At 38.2% G+C, this 20,869-nt stretch overlaps 1 protein-coding gene across 3 annotated transcripts in view; it reads right to left on the minus strand.

The window, feature by feature from the left end:
- TMEM87B (transmembrane protein 87B) overlaps positions 1-20,869 on the minus strand; it is a 1,440,625-nt gene that overhangs the window by 1,017,522 nt on the left and 402,234 nt on the right. The gene's annotated exons all lie outside the window — the stretch shown is intronic.

Consider the following 20,869-nt stretch of genomic DNA (forward strand, 5'->3'; position numbering starts at 1 on the left):
AATGAAAAAAATAATGGGAAACAACCGCATTTTCACAAAGCATGCATTTTCGTATTAAGCAAAGATATCCAGTAAGTTATTTCGCAAAGTACAACCATTACAGGGCATATTTCACTAGGTACAGTACTTTGAAGAGCTTGTTGTGCATCTAAATGTTGTTACAAGCTCACAGAATTCTTTGTTCATACATAATTACAAAGGCCATATTTTCAGTGTGTCTGTGCATACTTGGTGGGAATGGCAGATGGATTTCGAAAACCCAGTGCACTTATGTTTGACAGTAATACTGCTTAGAACTGAAGAGTGTTTGAGCAAGAGTATGACATTTTTATACAGGCTGCATTTTCTGATAAAGATGAATGCACAAAGGCATTTAATTCCTGCTTAATTTAGCTGGATCAGACGCTATAAAAAGGGAACGCTCATTTGTGTATGCACCTACTATCTTATACAGAAGTGGGGGGAAAACTGACATATTGTTGTACAGGCTGAGTCAAGGGAGGAACCGGAGTGCTTAAAACATAAATTTAGAGAAATGTGTAACCCCCAGACAAATGTTACAATGGAAAGGCACTTATTTTACAGAAGGGATCAAAAGCCTGGTGAAAAACTTTTGCAGCATATATAACTCACCTAAGAAATAAAGCTAAAACATGCAGATTTGGTGACTTAAGGGATGAGTTGATAAAGGGCAGACTTTTTTTAATTTCTCCAAATATTTTGGGTTTTTAATACCATGATGGGAATGGACCCCATTCCTAAATCAAAGTACGATTAAAGTTCATGAAATTAGTATTGTTTCAATCTTTGATGTCAGCCAAAAGTGCTCTTTGCAGCACGCACAATGTGCCCAGTAATGGCTCCTTCTGCAATTCGTACAAAGCTACATGTATTGGTAGCATATCTAAATATGATTGTAGACTCTTCTTTATAAGACCTGCTGCTCCTACTACTACTGGAACTGTTTGGGTATCTTTCTTTCACATTGCTCTTGTTTCTGCCTGCAAATCCTGATATTTTATGACTTTATGTCTCTCTGTACGCAGGACACTGTAGTTACTGGGTGTGGGGATTTCAATGATCAATGCTACTTTTGTCTTCTTTTCCTGGACCATTATATCTAGTTTTCTAGCATCTATCTTTTGAACTGTTAGTAATGGATGATCCCATGTGATGCAGACTTCATTTTCTATGATGCTTTGTGGCTCCTGTTTCCACTGTTTTTCAGCCACTTCAACACCATAATGTTTGCACAATCCCCAGTGCAACAGTCTCACCACATTATTATGCCTTTCAGTATACAGTCCTTCTGCCATTAGTATATCGCAACCAGCACTGAAGTGTGCAACTGTTACCAATTCGGTTTTACAAAATCTACATTTGTCTGTTTTTCCCACATCTTCAATGGACTTTGTAAACCAATGTGAACAAAGTCCACTATCTTGGGCCGCCAATATTAACTTTTCATCTCTTGGTTTGAATTCACCTCAACCATTCCTGCGTTTGTTCCTGACCAACATGACGTTCTTCCAGAAGTTTTCTATACTTGCAAATATATGTATGCATTTTCCACATTTCTTGCCTTCTCATCTGATCCTTCACCTTACATTCTTTCTTTTGTACTTTGGCACATTCAGCCGCTGCCTAATTTTTATCTACTTCTGGTATGATTTCCATTCCTGCTTGATACAGATATGCTTCTGCTAGATTAAGTAGAGATGTCATCTTAGACTTATTCTTCTCATGTTCCAAAACTTTCACAACATTTGGGTCTTGTGAGGTCAGAAGATGTGTGGAGTCCCACAACTGCGTATCTATACATATAATCAATTTCAAGGAGGATCATCCCTCCTTCGGAAGAGGGAACATATAATCTTGTTATGCACGGATTTTTATAAATCATTTGGTGAGCATGAAGCATCCTTCTTGTTTTCCAATCTAATCTATCCAACATGTTTTGGGGCCAGTCAGTCATTCCAGAATTGGAAGTTAGGACACGAAGAGCAAATTGGTTTATAGCTTGGATTTTATTCCTAGATGTCAGTGCTGTTTTCAGAATTAATTTAAGTCTTCTGAAGTATTCCTTACTAAGTTTTATACACATTTGTTCATGTTTTATTGTTGATCCTTCATCAGTTCCCAAATATTTATACACTCCTTCTTGCTCAAGTTCTTTTATATCACATTCTTGTCCCAAATTGATGTTTTCCTGGTGTTGTAGTTTCCCTGTTTTAAAGGTTGCTTTTGCACACTTATCAGGACCAAATGACATTCTTATATGACAGACTTGTATGTGGTATAAAAGATGATGCTGTGAGAAAGATTTTGCTTCGTGACTGCGGTTTAACTTTGAATAAGGCCATTGAGATTTGTCAGATATACAAGCTCACAGAAAAGCACACCAATATGCTTACAAATGAGAATCACTCTAGACGGCACAGTGACAAAGCTCATGTTTATAGTATACAGCACGTTATTAAAAGAAACTGGCCCAAGCACATGGCAGCCCCTGCAGCACTCACTGGTAAACACCAGAGCATACTAGCAAATTCCAGAAGTTGCATAATCTCGGTGAAGCATAAGAGTGAGTCAGCAAGCTCAATGCATGGGCCCCAACCTAGTTTCATTGTGAAATGTCGTAACTGTGGTGGACGCCATGAATCTAAAAGGGAGAAATGTTTAGCTTTTGGTCAACAATGCCATAAATGGAATAAATTCAAAATGTTTTGTAAATCAAAATGCCCACATTCTTTTATTAAAAGGGAACTTTTTAAGAAATTAGTTGATCAGTTAAGACAGTGGCAATTCTACTCTTTATGTTGATGGTGTGTCAGTGCTTCATGAAACGGTCAATGCAGTATATTTAAGGACAAAGAATGAAGCATTTCGTACTGTTCAGATAAATGTCAAACCCAAACAGCTCAAAGTTGATACAGGTTCCAAGTGCAATGTTATATCAGCAAAACATTTTCTAAAGTGTGTAAAGGTGAAAGGTTTGATTTGGCAAGGTGTGCGAAGCTTGCTGCTTACGGAGATAAAGAAATTCAAACCAATGGCTCAGTAGTGCTTTTATGTTACTCTGCTGGAAGAAGCTGCAACTTATTTTATTTGGTGTTATTAGACTCTTACTCCAATTGGTTCGAGATTAACCTACTTCCCAACCTAGCATCCAGTACCGTCATTACTAAGATGAAATGTCATTTTGCTGTACATGGTAGCCTGCACAAAGTTATTTCTGACAATGGCACGCAGTTTACAAGCCAACAGTTCAAATGATTTGCTGCAGAATAGGACTTTACTGATGTCACAAGTACTCCTGAGTAACCATAGCCAAATGTTTTGGCAGAACGTGCAGTTCAAAGTGCAAAACAGTTACTTGAGAAGTCAAAATGAGATAATAGTGATGTTTTCCTAAAACTCTTGAATCTCAGAAATGTTCCTCGTGATAAACATCTTGGTTCACCTGCTCAGAGATTTCTGTCGAGACAAACCAGAACCATATTACCAATCAGTAGACAATTGTTGGTTCTATGTGTCAAGAACAACAGAACAGTGAAAGCCAGTCCACTGAAAAAATGTCCTACTACAATAAGACCAGAAAACCGCTCAATCCATTATGAGAGGGAGGAGTGATAAGGATGAAAATGTCCAAAGGTTAGGATCGGATTGGTACCGTGAAGAATACTGGTCCACAGCCAAGATCGTATATTGTGGAATCAGAAGGAGCAGTTTTTAGGTGGAATCGGAAGCATTTGTGACCAGTGTCTGAGCTTATACAGCAGCACATAGCCTGCGAGAAAGATTATCCCAGAGTGAGTTGCCCAGTGTTCCAATTCCTGAGGAAGTTCCAGAGGACATTCCCATTCCTATGATGAATCCAGAACTTCCTGATATGAGTTGTGCATCACAGACTGTCCCTGTTGCTAAATTTGGTCCAGATTGTTATGTTCCAAACCACGGTTGCACATCTAAATCCTGTAGCAGATATGAAGCAACTTGGACATGAACACTGTGTTTTGTTTCCAATGTATACAGTGATGCATATCTAACTCTAATATTGTTTTTCAAAGGGTAATCTTTTTAAGAGGGAGGATATAGATCAATGTGTGTGTATATACCTTTAACAAGTTATCGAAGGGCTTGCACAAGTGTATAAATACTGAGCACGTGCAAGTTAGACTGGTATTTTGTAGTAAGCAGTTCAGATGTAAGCATGTATGTATGCAAGGTCAGTCTGTTAACTAGTTTATTCGTATTTAATGATACTGCTTATCTATCCTAATGTTTCTATGTAATAAAGCATCTAAACGAAAATCCCAGCCTTCTCGTCAAATATGATAGAGGCGAATGAGCGACACCCTTATTTATTAATGTAGTTGATATATTTCTCAGACCATGGAACAGGAACATCTCAACTAAATATGATTGCATCTTATGCAGATTTGTTGGCGTCGACTACAGGGGGAATGTATGACTTTTATACTAATCTGTACCCACTTGCTTCTCTGACAGCTATCTTGCATATGTTTTTCACTGTGTAATGTGATCAGACAGATCTTTGCAGAATTAGTACTGCTTTCATTTCTCCTGCTTGCAGCTTTCACAGTTGTGCATTATCACGTGTTTGTATTTTGCGGACATTCTTTTTATTGTTGGAGGTGCTAATTTACAACTGGCATGTGCTGTAGAATGACTAATCACCATTCACATGTTTGAGTGTGTCCATTATCACATACTGTACATTTCATTTATCTACTTCTAAATACGCGGACTTAGTGGGGCTGGCACTACTACACTGCCATTCTAAGACAACTGGTATTATTTTGTTTCACAGAAAGTTACATATAACACATGTGCATTGATTCCACAAGTAATTATATAAGTTTATCTTATAAAATCAATGTGACTAGGCATTGTCTGAAGCTGTACAGATTATATGACTTTAGGATAGCATATTACTTCACCCACAGAACAAATTTTGATGCATAAATTTTTAAATAAAATTAAATACCTTGCAGGCACACTACTTTTTTTTTTATAAAAATTGTTGTAAATAAAAGTGTTATTAAAAAGGAAATGACTATCTACAGATATTTACAAGTTGTTCTATACTTGACATTTGTCAGGCGCTTTAACATGTTTGTGTCTTTCGGCTTTTCCCGGTTAGGGGTCGCCACAGCGGAACTCCGGTCCGCTAATGATTGGCAGTAGAGTTTTACGTGCTGGCTTGCCGGGCCTAACGCACAACCTTCAACGAAGGAACGCCCACTCACGCATGTCACCACACAGAAGACGCTCTGAGAATCGAACGGGCAACATCTAACTGTGAGGCGACAACGCTACCGCAGCACCACCACCGCAGTATCAAATACTACAAAAAAAAAATAATTTTTGTATAACAAACATTGTCTTTTACATGTACAAAATTTTTATAACAAAAGCTCTAGATACAAGTATTTCACTAGCAAAGACATTTAAGGATAGTGTGCCATTATTAGACTGACTGTAATACAGTCTAATGTGTAAACTCGCTGCAAGGCTTCAGGAAAGAACAGGGAGTGTGTGGCTTATATATGTTCAGCATTACTTGCGTGTACCAGTGAAATTTTCTTTTTTATTGCATAATTCAGGATAGCATAATGGTAAATTCTTATTTTGGGTCACTATTTTGGCAATAACTGTCTTACCTGCCTTTTCGAGATTGATGAAAATAGCAAAACAAAGAAATGCAATCAGTTTCCTTACTATACAGTAGGAAAGTTTTGCATCTCACTGAAGTACATCATTACCATCAAGATACAAAGCTTGATTGGATGGTATCCATAAATTTGCTACAGGACTGACCTGGTTTGCCCTTCTTGAGAAGGGAAAGGGGAGGGTATACAAGCATGAGGATGGATACTGGCAAGGTGTAAACAGGGTTGTGACTCTACTGTCTTGTACTTCCTATGACTGAATGATCATATGAATGCCACAAGAAGTCTGTCTGTGCTGTAGTGAAATATAGAGCAATGTGACTTATGAAACTTCTTAAAAAATCCACCACCATTTTTATAGCTGCTTAGTTCATAAACACATTATTTTCTAATTCAAACTACCTGTAAATGCATTTGAATTTAAAAACATATACAGATCTTTAATGTGTTTGTCACATGCATTAAAACTGTGTATTTTGTATTCTTTCTGCTGCCATGCTTAATGTAACACAAAGTGCATTTGCTCTATGCTCTGCAAACATGTCTCAAGGTTCATGGGTATGCTCATGTGCTGAACATGTCTAACCCATCACCACAGACTCACATTAGCAAAGAAAAAGAAGACATTGTTGCTCCAACTATCCCTGAGAATGTTTTTCCCTGTAACTACCTTGGAACAAGTCGTATAATCCCTGCCAGCAGCTAAAAATAATATTTCTGTGGAAGACAACATACTAGGCTGGATTCCTGTCAGTGCCAAATATGTACCATCTGAGTATCTACATAAACTGATCAGTCTCAGATTATCTACAAGGTTTGTTCCCAATGAGCGGAGAACAGTCAGTGTTACTTCCCGTATGGTAATCACAGATCCCTCAGCCTCACCAGCCTTTATATGCAAAACCATATACTGTATCATAGCAGAATTCATTTATGCAGTTACAAGCAACTTAACTGATTTAGATTCCAATCAGTTCAGTTTTGTGAAGGGCAGGTCCCAATCCTAATAATAAACTTTTCTGAAAAGGTTACAGGGGCTGTAGACAGTGATCACTGTGCAGAGTGCATATCTTGACTTGGCCAAGGCTTTTAACACTACCCTCCCTACTGGTAATACTGAAAAATTAGATGAGCTTAATGTAAATCTATACATTGTCTGCTGGATTGTAAACTGGCTACCAAACAGACCCCAAGTTGTGAAAACTACTGGTTCCCTCTCTGAATGTAAAGTATGGGGGTGCCATAAGCATCAGTTCTAAACTCTCTCTTGTCTGGCATTTATTTTGCAGAGGACTTCAGATTAGACACTATTATCTGTTCACCTACTGATACAAAATAGATTAAGTATGCACATATATGGTGAATCAAAAATAGTTTCAAATTGAATAAAAAAAAGTGCAGCATTGTAGCGTTTCAAAGAAAAGCTGTTCCCTCCTCATACGTACTCCTCTTCACAGTCATGTCACCTAGGTAATTATAAGGATAACATTCTCTGATTCGATCATCAAGTTTCCACCACTATCAGAAACTCCTATCTGACCCAGTTAATTTCCAAGGGAATATCTTCAATATCCAAAGAAGTCATCCTACCACTATACTTTTCCTTATCAGACCCATCGTTCAATACAATATCCCCTCTGGTATGCATAAATCCAAGGATACTGCTCAACTGGAAAGGCCCCAAATATTTCTAACCAAGAAAATTAAAGGTCTTAAATCCTTCAAGTACTCTGACAGATTAATATAACTCTCCTTTCTCTCAGTTTCCTATAGGTGCTGCAAGATGACCTGTGTCTCGCTTTTTGAGCCATGTATGACCTAGTTCTAACTGACTTCCTATTTCTTTGCAAATCCAATAGCTCTACAAACATCTGCACTAGGGGCATAAATCTACACCAACACAAACCAATACTCACTGGAGAGAGAGGTTTCTAATTCAATGTATTCATAGCGAATGGAATAAATTACTAATACAGGCCAAACAAAGTACTACTTCAGTTACCTTTAGGACTTGTACTGATGACTGGTTGGTTACACAAATTTACACCATGGTTATCATGTACAGCCCTACTTGATCTGGAGGACAGCACTATTAAGTGCTTGAACAGGGTGTCAAGAACTTTTAACTTTGTCTGCTTAAAGGTGTACATGGATAGTAATCTTATGGTCCCAGGGATTACTTGCCTAATATGTTCCTAATAAAGAAAACGGAGTTCTCATGTTACAACTGCTGGATTTTAAAGAGATGTCTATGTTAAACATATGCCATTACATAATTATAGCATACTGTAGCGGAGCTGTGGGAAATTCATGTATGTACTCACAGTGGGCAAGCTTGATCATTCCATTTGCATTTGTGCGATTAAACAGTGACCTCACCATGGTTGAAATATGAATTAGGAAAGCCTATAATATACCACCGTATCAAACAAGGCATTATGATCTACTGCAGAAACAACAAGAGAGCACTATGCTTCACTGATATAATTAAAAAGCACAAATATAGTACAAATACAGACAAGAAAACAATTTGGCAGGGGGATAACAGTTATAGCAACAGCACAGTTTTCAGGAGTGGAGGGAGCTCCACGTGAAGGACTGGCAATCAAAAAGTCTGCAAATAAATTAAGAAAAAAGTCAGATAATGAGTGTATAACTACCATATGTCTGCCAGGATAACAAATAGCAACTGAAAAACAATAAGAAAGTCAAATAGAGGACTAAAAGTAGCGCCCCTGAAGGCACCGAAATAGAAATTAATATAACCACATAAAAAATACAGAAAAGGGGTCCAAAGCAAATTACACCAATGGCAAGAACCACTCCAATAATAAAATAAAAACACAATTTATTAGCTCTCTGGCACCTCAGCAAAAAGCCTTTCAGGAGTACTAAAATACACTACTAAAGAAGCTACATAACTACACCTATCAATTATAAAGCAACCAATAATAAAATACTTCCAATTAGATTAATACTTTTCATTTACAGTCCAAATTAAGACCATTTGGATATAAAGTATTAAACTTTAAAATAAAAATAGCCTCCTTACGCATAAGCTTTCTTTAAATGCTTTCTCTACACAAGTTCATAGAGATTTTTTCCAAAACAGTTGCCTCTAATCCTCTGGAAGGGTGGGAACAGTGATGTTGAATTATTCTTGGAATATATTAATACCATCGAGTTTTTGAAATTTACAAATATTAAATGAGAAATTCATTCTTGCATTTTGATAGTTCACACCTCTTGTCCCAAAAGAAAGCAGTTATCAAAGGACAATTCATCAGGGCCGACAGGATGGTATCATTATTTGATGATTTTATGAATGACTGTGCCTTACTGGAATCTAGGTTTCTTAAAAGAGATTATTCTAAAGAATTTGTGAGTGAGATCAAAATAGAAGTGATAAATAAGCGGGGGGGGGGGTCTATATTCCTACTTTAATGAGCTTGGAAGCAGATGATTGTTCACAATTTTACTGAGCATACTAACGTGGTCCATGAAAGTAATTTGATTGTACAACAAAATGCTGATGTTAATTTTAGGTTGGCCTTTATTACGAGATTTACTGTGGATTTTAAACAGGTGAAGGATGTTATTTTTAAAAATTGTTGGTCTGTGCTTATGGAGGGTCGTGTGGTAAGGAACAAAATGGGTTCTAAGCCGGTGGTTGTATATAAGAGGGGTAATAACCTGAAGAATCTTATGGAGAGGCCACTTTGCCCACACAATTTTAAAGACAAGAAACTTTGGCAGATATCCAAATGTGGGTGTTGTCATTTTTGTCCCTATATCAATACTGGGGAACTCTTCAATATTAATGGCTACCAGTTGAATATTAAAGGGAAGTACAATTGTAACAGCTTAGGAGTAGTATATGGGGCACTGTGTCAATGCTGCCCGGTATTTTATGTCGGAAAGACTGAGTGCAAATTAAAAAATCATATTTATGAACACATTTATGAAATAAATAAGAAAAAAATGACAAATGCCCTATTTCTGTACTTATTGGATTTCCCTGAGAACCAGTTTAAGTTTGTGGTAATTGAACAAGTTAAACCTAATCCTAGGGGTGGACCATGGCAACTTTTTCTTGAGTAAAGGGAGTTGTACTGGATTTTACGTCTGAGAGCAGTAAGGTTGGCCTGGGTTGTATGAGATGGTATCCACATTGGATGTATTTTAAAATGGAAAGCAGAACGTAGATACATTCAACAGTTAATGTGGTTAGTTATTTACTTTCTTTTTTCTATCTGAATTGTTTATAATAAGGTTTTTTTTATGTATGTTACCATATGTATTTTAGAGTAATTGTGTATGTTTCTCTTTAAATGTGCAATGACATGCTGATGTCATCTGGCTTCATGGGTATTTAATTTGAGTTTAAACTTTTACCTGATGAAGTCTTGTCATTGCCTGAGACAAATGCGCTAAGAATAAATTTTGGAGAACGAGTCCTTGCTGCTGTGTGGCTTTTTCTGTTATTCAAGTGTTTGTGGATTTTTATGCTGTAGTGCAGAATGTAATGGAGGAAGAAGAAAGCTAGTACTAAAAAAGTGATTGCTGGTCTGTTGAAACAAAATCTAACTAAAATGGTTGGAACTTCTAAGAACAATGTTCAGTTGTAAACTGCCGATTTAAAAAACATCTAAAATAACCCCTGCAAGCAGTTATGCAATACTGGATCTACTTCAGAAGATCAGCTCAACAGAAAGTAGAGTTTCATATGGTCAAGACCATATGAACATGACTTTCCAAAAAGTCAAACGATAGAAAGCAACAAAAATCTACATTTTTGCGGGGGGGAGGGCAACCCCCTGCAAATTATATATACAAACTCAGAGATCACATTACGGGGGGTGGGGGTACATTCCCAGATCCCCACTGTACTGCGATCTCCATACAAAACTTCAATATTTCAGAAAGTTGATCATATGGTCTCTACCATAAGTTGATCTTTTGAAGGGGACCCATAACACCACACTAAATGGGACGATACCATCACATAAAAAGGGTACTGAGCAATATGCCAAAATGAACATTAAAGGGAAGAGTGAGTGCAAAAAGGGGAAGAGTTTGGGGGGGGGGACATTATTGGAAATAAATCCAGATTTGCGGAAAAGAGGGGTAGCAATTTTATTAAACCAAGGCCAATAAATGTGATGCATGACTTTAACAGATGCACCACTAAACATCAAGATGAACATCATCTTTTGAGGGAGGAATCAAACAGTAGCTGGAACATGAGGATGTTCAAGCTAATTGCCTATTCAATATGTTTAACCTAAGAAAAGCTGAGAAGTTGAAGCTTTAAATCTATTACAAAGAATAGAAGCAATTCAAAGAAATTGTGACGGAAATAAGAAAGGTAATCAGGAGTGGATCAACAGACCTATATAACATGAGCAGGAAGGGCTTACTAACTAATGGTGGACCATGACATAAATAGAAGATGAACGAAGAACATGAATCACTAGAAAGAGAACAGAAATGAGGCAAAAGTGACAATTAACAGACAGAAGAGGGGAACAGCCACTTGTTAGGTTAGACAAGGAGGAAAGGAAAGGGAGTTATGAATCAGCTAGGGGAGAATGGAAGTGAAGAGAAGGCAGAAATGAAAAAAAAGAGACGTTAATCATGGGGACTAACTAACCAGGGAAAAATAAAGAAGATAATAACACAGAATGCATACCAACTGAAGCTGTAGAAGTTTCATACATAGGAAAAAGTATGTCAGGGAAAAAGACTGAGTACATTGGGGAAGGGTTAAAATAAATGAGCCAGGCGTACAGGAATATATGTGTACAGTGAAAGAGTCTGATCTGGCTTGGAGCCTTGCACAAATAAGAGGGACAGTGATAGCAAGCACACAAGTTGCACTACAAGAGTGGTAGCTCAATAGCCAGAAACATGGGCCTTCAATTTGTATGTACATGGTTTGTTATTGGTTCATATAAAGGAGGTAATTAATTTTATTTATTTATTACATTTGTTTACCGGGAAATTCCGACTGGACACAGGTCCTTTTTCAGCGGAGGCCCGGGGAGAAAAGCTCTACAGAATAACATGGTAGATGGTAAACAATAGCAATCAAGGTATGAATACAGTAGAGGTGATCATGACATGGAGAGATACAGGAGCAAATTAGGTACAGTTGAGCAGTAAGCTCTAATTAACATTGAGAAATAAGAAGTAAAATACAGTGCTACAAATGTTCTAAACAGTAACTAGATAGCAGTAATAACGGACTAAATGATTAACTAAATCCTGGAAGGATTAACAAGCAGTGAGTAATCTTCAGTTCAGTTTTATAGTGATAGAGGGAATACTCTATCTAAATCTGGGAAAGGAGAGAAGGGTTGATGGGGGTTTATTAGTTGGGGTTTGGACAAGGACAAAGCCAGTGAGATTTAAGTGCAGTCTTGAAAAGACTGCAGGAAGGAAGGATAGTTATGGTAGTGGGAAGGTTGTTCCAGAGCTTGGCTATAGCACAGGAAAATAGTGCTTCACCTGCTGAGTTTTTGGCTTTGATGACCTGGAGTAGATTTTTGTTGCAGGAGCGTAGTGGTCTGGAAGAGTGGTAGGGTTGGAGTATTGTATGGAGCGATGGGATTCGGAATGGGTGGTTTACTAGTTTATGAGCAAAGGTGAGTTGAGTTTGGTGTAGGAGATGAGAAAATACAAGCCAGTCAAGGTCTCTAAGGGAGAGACAGTGGTGGCTGCAGTAAGAGGCACCAGTGGCAAATTTTGCGATTTTATTGTAGCAAGCTTTGAGTTGGTGTAGATCTGACTGTCTAAGATTTGTAAGTATTGGTGATGCGTAGAGTAGGGTGGAGATTAGTTGGGAATTGGTGATAGAGATTCTTGCTGGTTTGGTGAGGTATTGGCAGCTTCTATATAAGGCAACCAGTTTTTTGTGAACTTTTTTATTGTTAGTGATATGTGGGTGTCAAATTTGAGATTATTGTCTATCTGTACGCCAAGTAGTTTTGTGTGGACTGTTGGTGAAATTGAGGTATTATCTTTGGCTTGAATAGTGAAATGTGGAGTGTTTGGGGTAGATTTGGAGGATTGGAAGATGAGGAGTTTGGTTTTATTTGGATTGAGGAGAAGCTGGGCATTAGATAGCCAGCTTTCAACTGAAGTGAAAGATTCTTGGGTGATCTGTTGGAGTTTTGTTAGAGTTGGGGCTGAGCAGATGAGGGTGGAATCATCTATGTACTGTATGAGGGAGGCATGTTCGGTGGCAGTGTGCAAGTTGTTGGTGAAAAGGGAGAAAAGTAGGGGGCCAAGGATGGAACCCCAAGAGTAACAGGGAGATGAGTGGCTAGATTGTTGTCCCAGATGACTGACTGCTGGCGGCCTTGTAGATAACTGTGGAACCAGTTTGTAGCTGGTGTGGAGAAAGAGAGGTCAGATAGAACAGAGAGTAGTAGACTGTGTGACACAATGTCAAAGGCTTTAGATAGATCCAGAAATACAGCAGAGGAGAGGAGGCCATTGTTTTTGTGATGGAGGATAGTGTTGGTGAAGGACAGGAGAGCAATTGTCGTACTGTGGTGTGGTCTGAAATCATGCTGGGTATTGGAGAGGAGGTTATTGTTAAGGAGGAATTTGGAGACTTGTGAGTTGATGCATTTTTCGAGTATCTTGGAGAGGTGGGACAGGATGGCAATAGGGCGGTAGTTGGAGAGGTCAGTGGAGGGGCCACATTTGTGGAGGGGAATGATGTGATATTTTCCATAGCGTGGGTACATAGGATTCAGATATGGAGTGGTTGATTAACATGGAAACAGGATAAGCTAGGACATTAGCTGCTATCTTTAGATACTCAGCGGGCAGGTAGTCGGCTGCTAGTTTTCTGGGTTTTAGTTTTGTCAGGAGTCTTTTTATGTAGGAGGTGGGTACTGTGGAGAGAAAGAAGGTAGGGAAGGGTGGTTTTGGGTTGGGTGAGGGGGGAATTAGTGTAGGGAAGTGTTTTTTTTGTTAGAGATAGCACGGATTCTGTGAAGTGTTTATTGAAGGAATCAGCAATGCTACTGGTGAGCAGAGTGGTGGTTGGTAGGGGGGTGCTTACTTTTCTTGGGCAGAGTATAGAATTTATTGTGGACCAGAACTGCTTGGGGTTGCTTTGGGATGAGTTTAGGGACGTCTGATAGAAAAGGGCTTTGTCTGCTTTTACTTGCTTTTTGACCTTCTTACATAGTTCAAGGAAAAGTTGCCTTTTTAAAGACTGAAGCTAGCAGATCACTATAAAATGTATGAAAGACTTGTCAAAGTATAGGGATGAGAATATGGGCTTAGAATGTAAATGGAAGCAAATTTAAGATAGAACAGTATTGCACTGTAACTCGTAATGCACCTTCACACCATGGAAAAAGAAAATATGATAGAGGAAAGTGGAAAGCTAGGCTAACAGACACCGAAATGAACAGGTAAGTGCTTATTCTAATTAGGAAGAGACTGAGTACAGATCAGAAGGAAAAAAAAACAGGACAAACTTGGAAGGTATACAATAAATGTAAATTGGCAGGAAATGATAACAACACTACCTTCAATATATTGCCACCAAGAGCTAATCCACAGGGAACAGAGCAAATAATGAGAGAAGTAAAAGTTTTTCATTGAGGAGTTTCAACTGGGGAGGGTGGATCTGGTAAACAGTACAGTTGTAACAGGAGGTCAAAGACAAAATGCAGTCCAGAGAGGATGACAAAACTTATGAAAATATATGCAGATGAGTGAACTAAAGGATGCAATGGAAATACAGGGACATTAGAGAGAATAAGCATTTTATTCAGGAAGACACAACACAAGGGGAAGATTGGATAGACTGCACATTACAAAGGAGCATGATTATTTATTAGGAGTGATAGAAACACAGATTACACTGCCAGAACATGCCCCAGTGCAAATGGAACACAGAACTCAGAAAAGACGATCCTAAAAAAACACTGGCTTTTGCATACCTACTTGACAAAGACCATAGGATTTGGGGACTGATTGCATGATACCTTAACAGAAATTATTGCATCTACTGACACAGAAACAGAGGGCCTCAGGGGCTAGAAATGACAAGATATGTTTGAACATTTAAACAACAGGCATGAAATCTAGGAGTAGAGCAGTGAAATCCCTTTATTTTGATAATAATTTAGTCATTTTGAGATTTGTGACACAGAAATTAAGGAAACAAAAGATGGACAGAATGATAAAGATTAGAAGACCTGAAAACAAATGAGTCGGAAAAAATAATGGATCTAATGCAGGATCACTTTGCAAAATTATACACACAGAAAGTAAATGCAGAAAACGAGAAAAGAAATGGATGAAAACTTATAGAGACTAGCACTATCCAAACCAATGTTTGAAGAGTATGATAGTCTAATAAAGAAGATAACAAAAGAGGAAATTACAGACTCCATCAATAGTCAAGCCACAGGAAAGACCCTGGAAAAAAAGAATGCCAAATTAACTATGGAGTTGGTAGAAAAAGTAGTAATTAAAATATGGATAAAATTGTTTTAACAAAATTGACATGAGATGACATGCCAGAGTCCAGCAATATGGAAATAATGGTAGTAAAGGATGGAAAAAATCCAGTGGACTTGATTTCATATAGGCCTACCTCAAACCTAAACCATGACCATAAAGTATTTATAACTACACTTGCCAAAAGGTTAGCCAAACACTATGCAGACTCAACCTTAGATCAATGTGGATTTGTGGGAGCCAGACAGACTTTTGACAACAGTACAAAGAGGATGTTGTTGTTGTGTCCTTCGGCTTTTCCCGGTTAGGGGTCGCCACAGCGGGACTACGGTCCGCTAATGACTGGCAGTAGATTTTTACGTGCTGGCTTGCCGGGCCTAACGCACAACCTTCAACGAAGGCACGCCCATTCACACAGTACAAAGATGATGATACAAAAAGATAATAGTCTTTAAACAATGCACAGACATACGAATTGGTACAAAAATATACATTCCTTTGGGGATATGATAAAATGAGGTACCTAGGAGTAAGGTTGAAGCAAAACACCCAGGAAGTGACCACTGAGATGCGGACAGAAACAATACAAAAAGAGAAGATTACGCAATGAAAAATGATGACTATAGACTTGGATAGTAAAATACAAGCTAAAAAAATGCTTTGTTACCTCTGGCGAGCCAGACGTATTGCTTTATATCACCAAAGGAAATATAGACCAAAATTAAAAGGGAATTGAAAAGAACTCATATGAGAGGATAAACACGTGGTGTGTGGCATGCAAAAACTGATGCTGCCACTAAGTGACAGCTGGGATTACCAGACCTAAAAGACTAGAATGCAACCCAAATACAATTAATATATGAAATTCAGGATACGAGTTATAAATCAATGTGGAAAAACATGGTGATACAACAGGAAAGGATGAACACAGCTTGCAAAATAAAAATCTGTGAAAGTCAGAATGGGATGAGAGTAACAAATATGTTCAAAAATATCTTGAGCCTTAGAGGTCAATTAAGACAGAAATATATGAATGGGAAAATAGGATACTACCAAAAGGCAGCAAAAAAAAAAAAACTATAATTTGCAGAAGAAGTTTAGAAAGATAACAGGATACTCACACGAGAAGAAGTTAGAGAGAAACCTGACATAACAAAGAGACAGGATAAATATGGGCTAACATTGGCATGTAAAGACTCTAACAGAAATGCAAATGGCACTGGAAAATGGAAATTATAAATGACATTTTAGAAGCCAGATCAGAAAACACACTTAGGAAAAAGTTAATAGGCAGAGCCTACAAATAAAGGATACAGCTCAGATATCAACATAAGAAAGACTTGAGACAAAATTGGAGACCTGTCACTTAGAATACAATGCCCTCATTGGTATTTATCTAACCAAGCATATCCAACAATTATAACTTCCACAGAGGTGCCTCACTAAAAGAATACAGGGCATAAGTAACATGTCCTATGCAGACTGCCTCAAGGCCCTATCCCTGTATTCCGTCTCCTACAGGTTGGTGAGGGGAGATCTATACCTGGCATACAGGGTATTGTCACCCCACTCTAAATGATCGCCTGCACCAGAATTACCCGTTCTAAAGACTTAAACCTTGCCTGTGATATAAATAGGACCTGCTGGAAAGACAGGTATGTATCCTAAGGACCACCCCATCTCTGTAACAAGCTTCCCATCCATGTGATGCAGAGTTCCTCTCTAACCCAATTCAAGTGCAACTTGGACAAGTGGATGGGGAAAAGGAAATTCATCCCTGGTTTGGCACCTGTGCCTCTCCCAAGCCCTTGTTTACACTTATCAAGGGAACCAAAACTTGTCAGAGATTTGGGATGCATAGTTAGGCTTAAAAAGGCCCTTGTGGTCATTAGCCCTGTAAGCACTTAAGAACCTATGAACCTATAAGTAGGCAGACTGACTTCAAGAAAAGAATGTGCATGCTTGTGTTTTTAATTGAGATCTGCAACAAAACTGTAAAGATCTAGAATGTTTGTGTAGAAGTGTGTATGTATGTATATATATATATATATATATATATATATATATATATATATATATATGTATGTATGTATATATATATATATATATATATATATATATATATATATATATACACCCAAAAACCGATGAAATGTTGGAGGTGTACATAAAAAGTAAAATCAGACTAGGAGCATATATTCTGGGAATGTGACGATTTGAAACTCTTTAAGCAGGGGTACCAGGATATAACAGATAAGATATTGGGAAAGCATATATCTTTGACAAATGAAATGATGTTACTAAAATGAACCAAATCACTAAGCCTAAAGCCAAGTCAGCATTTACAGCCTTGCTGCTTACAATGGCTAAAAAAGCTATCACAAAGTGGGAAGGTAAGAAATTACCAACGAGTCAAGAAGTTAAGAAACCAGAGCTGAAATTAGACAAAGGGAAAAGCAAGGTTTACAACCATTAACTGGAATACGTGGGTATCAGCATGGACTCTGATAACTGACAAGAAGAACAAAGGCATTAGCATACAGAGATAATGAAGTGCTTAAAGGGAAATTAAAGGAAAATATGGGATTTCATAAAAAAGATCAAAACGGTCAATGAATGATTCTGGGTCTTGGTGTATATAGTTTGTTAAATTGTTCACAACTTTTTTAAACACCTTGGTACAGTGGTAGTGTTGTTGCTTCACAGCAAGAGGTTCTCCCATTCGATTCTTGGCTTGGGTTGGGAGTACCTTCTGTGTGGAGTCTGCATGTCCTCCCCATGGTCGAGTGGGCGTTCGAAAGACATGCGTTGAATGGGCATGCCTTCGTTGAAGGTTGGGCTGGCAACTCGACACCATAAAAACCAACTGCCAATCATTAGCAGACCGGAGTTCTACTGTGGCGACCCCTAACTGAGAAAAGCCGAAAGACAAACAACAACTGAATTATCACTTGTGACATAGGCAAACTTACATTTATATAAAAGTAATGAAACTATATTAGCAAGTTCACATGTACAGACATTATACGTCATATATATATACTCTAAGCAACATTACATAAATTATTCAGTTCTTGTCTTCTCTTAAACCTCATCCTTCAAAAACTTTTTTCTGGATGTACTATTCCCACAGCTTCCAATTTTTTTCTACATAATCTACTCCTACCCTTTTCTAAAGATCACATTTCCTGTACTCTTATCTTTGTTAGAATATTCACTACTTCAAGTATAGGTGGTTTAGATTTTGATTTCCATTTTCTATCAATTGCTTTTTTTGTTAGCTACCAGAATTAAATGTAACAAGGCCTTAATATGTCTACGAATTTCAGATCCTGTATCGCAGCTCAAAAAAAATATTTTCCTTAGTTACACTCATTTGCTCACCCAGTATTCCTCACAGAAGTACTCTGTAGGGAATTTTCAAAGTTTGCCAACTCATACTACCAAAACACATGTTCCCAGTTACCTCTTTCTTCCTCATCACACTTCCAGCATTTGCCAACTACTTGAGAAAAAATTAGTTGGCTTCTGCTTGAGGTATAAAAGAATCTATGCTAAAAGTTCCAGGCAAAAATCCTAAATCATGTATACTTTGTTGCATGTTTGGGAGCCATACATATAACCTCCCAATGTCTTTTTGTGAATTGCATATCATCACACTTACCAATCTTTTCTGGCCACTTCTGATGGTTTCCTATAGTTATCGTGTAGAATTTAATATGCCCTATTAAATTATTCCTTTAACAACAGTCACTGTTCTGATTCAATTAAAAACTAAACAGATGCAGGTCTTTCATTTAGGGTTTCCCTACTGCTTTCTCTGTCTATACTCTGATATCAATCTGATAGAGAATGCAATATCTTGCATACAATCCAAATCTCTTCTTGGCCTCTTCTTATTCTATTCCCTTTTATTGTCTACTTATTTGTTCCCTGTACCTTGGTTCCTTTGACATCTTTCTCTAGTAAATTTCAGCACTCTCATCTATTCTCTGTACACCTAATTGCAGTCATCCCTGGACTTCCAAGATGGCTGCACACCGAGTTATAGCTTAATTTCAGCTCTTCCAGTGTGAAAACGAAAACTCAGAAAACAGAGCAAGTGAATTTGTCTTTTTGGGTAAATTTCAGTTAATGGCTAGTAAATCCACTGTCTGCATGCCAGCAAAGAAGAATTTTACAGAACCTGAGAGAAAACCAACCACAAAAGGTGAGAAGAAAACACTTGCTGGGAAGAATCCTGGCTGTTCAGCAAAAAGCAGTTCAACCTGCAGCTCTGGTGTAAGACACACAACGTCCAGTAATCTCGGGGAAAAAAAATAAGTCAAACATTCTCTGAGCTGATTAAAATTTATTTATTTTACATTTGTTTACCAGGAAAGTCCGACTGGATATATGCCCATTTTCAGCGGAGACCTGGGGAGAAAAGCTCCAGAAAGCGAGTATAAATACATTAGGAACAAGAGAAACATTTAGAGATAAGTATAATATGCAGTATTCAGTAGGGTGACAAACATGGATAAAACATAGTAGACAACATCAAAATCATGCGGCTTCAATTTTAGACAATAATACACAGAGTTATGGGCTAAGTCCCTTTAAGAATTTGTACACTTATTAGAGTATAAGATTGAAATGCTTAGGGAGAGTTTGCAGGAACAGCGGGTAGTGATTAGTCGGGTTTAAGCAGGGACACTGCCAATGCTGTTGGAAGTGTAGTTTGAGGCTTTTTTTGAACTGGGTTAAGGAGGACTGGTGAGTAAGTTTGGCAGGTAGCATATTCCAAGTTTTGCCTACTGAGTTGGCGAATAGCGAGTCCCCAGTCACGTTTAAGCTCTTAGTTGTTTGTACCAGCAGTTTGTTAGCAGAGCACAGTGTCCTCAGGTTGCTGTATGGTTTGATGATCTTATTTAGTGCTGGTGTTTTTTCGGGTTGATATAGTATTTTGTGGGTTATTACAAGTTGGTTGTATCGGAGAAGACTGGGCCACTCTAGCCATCCTACTTGAGTTAGGCTGATACAATGGTGGATCCTAGAGGTAAGCATTCTTAGCAAATCTAGCAATATGGTTGTTAACAGCTAGCAAGTTTGTTAAGGGTGGCTTGGTTCGGGTTAGTGAAGAGGGGGGAGACAAGAGGAGGGTAGATAGTAGGTGGGACTGAATGACAGTGGTTCTTGAAAAAGGAGTGAGGAAGGGTTTGATCCCGTATAGGGAGCCCAGTTTTTTGACAGATTTGATGGCTTGATTGACATGGATATCATATTTTAGGGCGTTCTCGACTGTGATGCCCAGGAGTCTTGTGTGACCATCTGGGGATATGATTGTGCCACTGTTGGAATTTTGGTGGATTTGCAGGTGGAGGAAAAGATGAGCAATTTAGTTTTGTTGGGGTTTAATAGAAGCTGACAGTTTGCAAACAATTTTTCTACATCATTGAAAGTATTCTGGGTTAGGGTTATAACCTCAGTTGAGGAGGAGGCGGTACATATTAAAGTAGAGTTGTCCACGTATTGGATGCAGGTGGCCTTAGGAGTGATGGTGGGTAGGTCATTGATAAAGACTGAGAAGAGTAGTGGTCCTAGTATGGAGCCTTGGGGGACTCCTAGAGTAATGGGTAGATGTGTGGATAGAGTATTCTGCCATAAAACTGCTTGTTGTCTATCAGACAGGTAAGATTGGA

Source organism: Protopterus annectens, chromosome 1.part1, assembly GCF_019279795.1.
Source record: "Protopterus annectens isolate FY-2018-M chromosome 1.part1, PAN1.0, whole genome shotgun sequence".
In the NCBI taxonomy this organism is placed as follows: Eukaryota; Metazoa; Chordata; order Ceratodontiformes; family Protopteridae; genus Protopterus; species Protopterus annectens.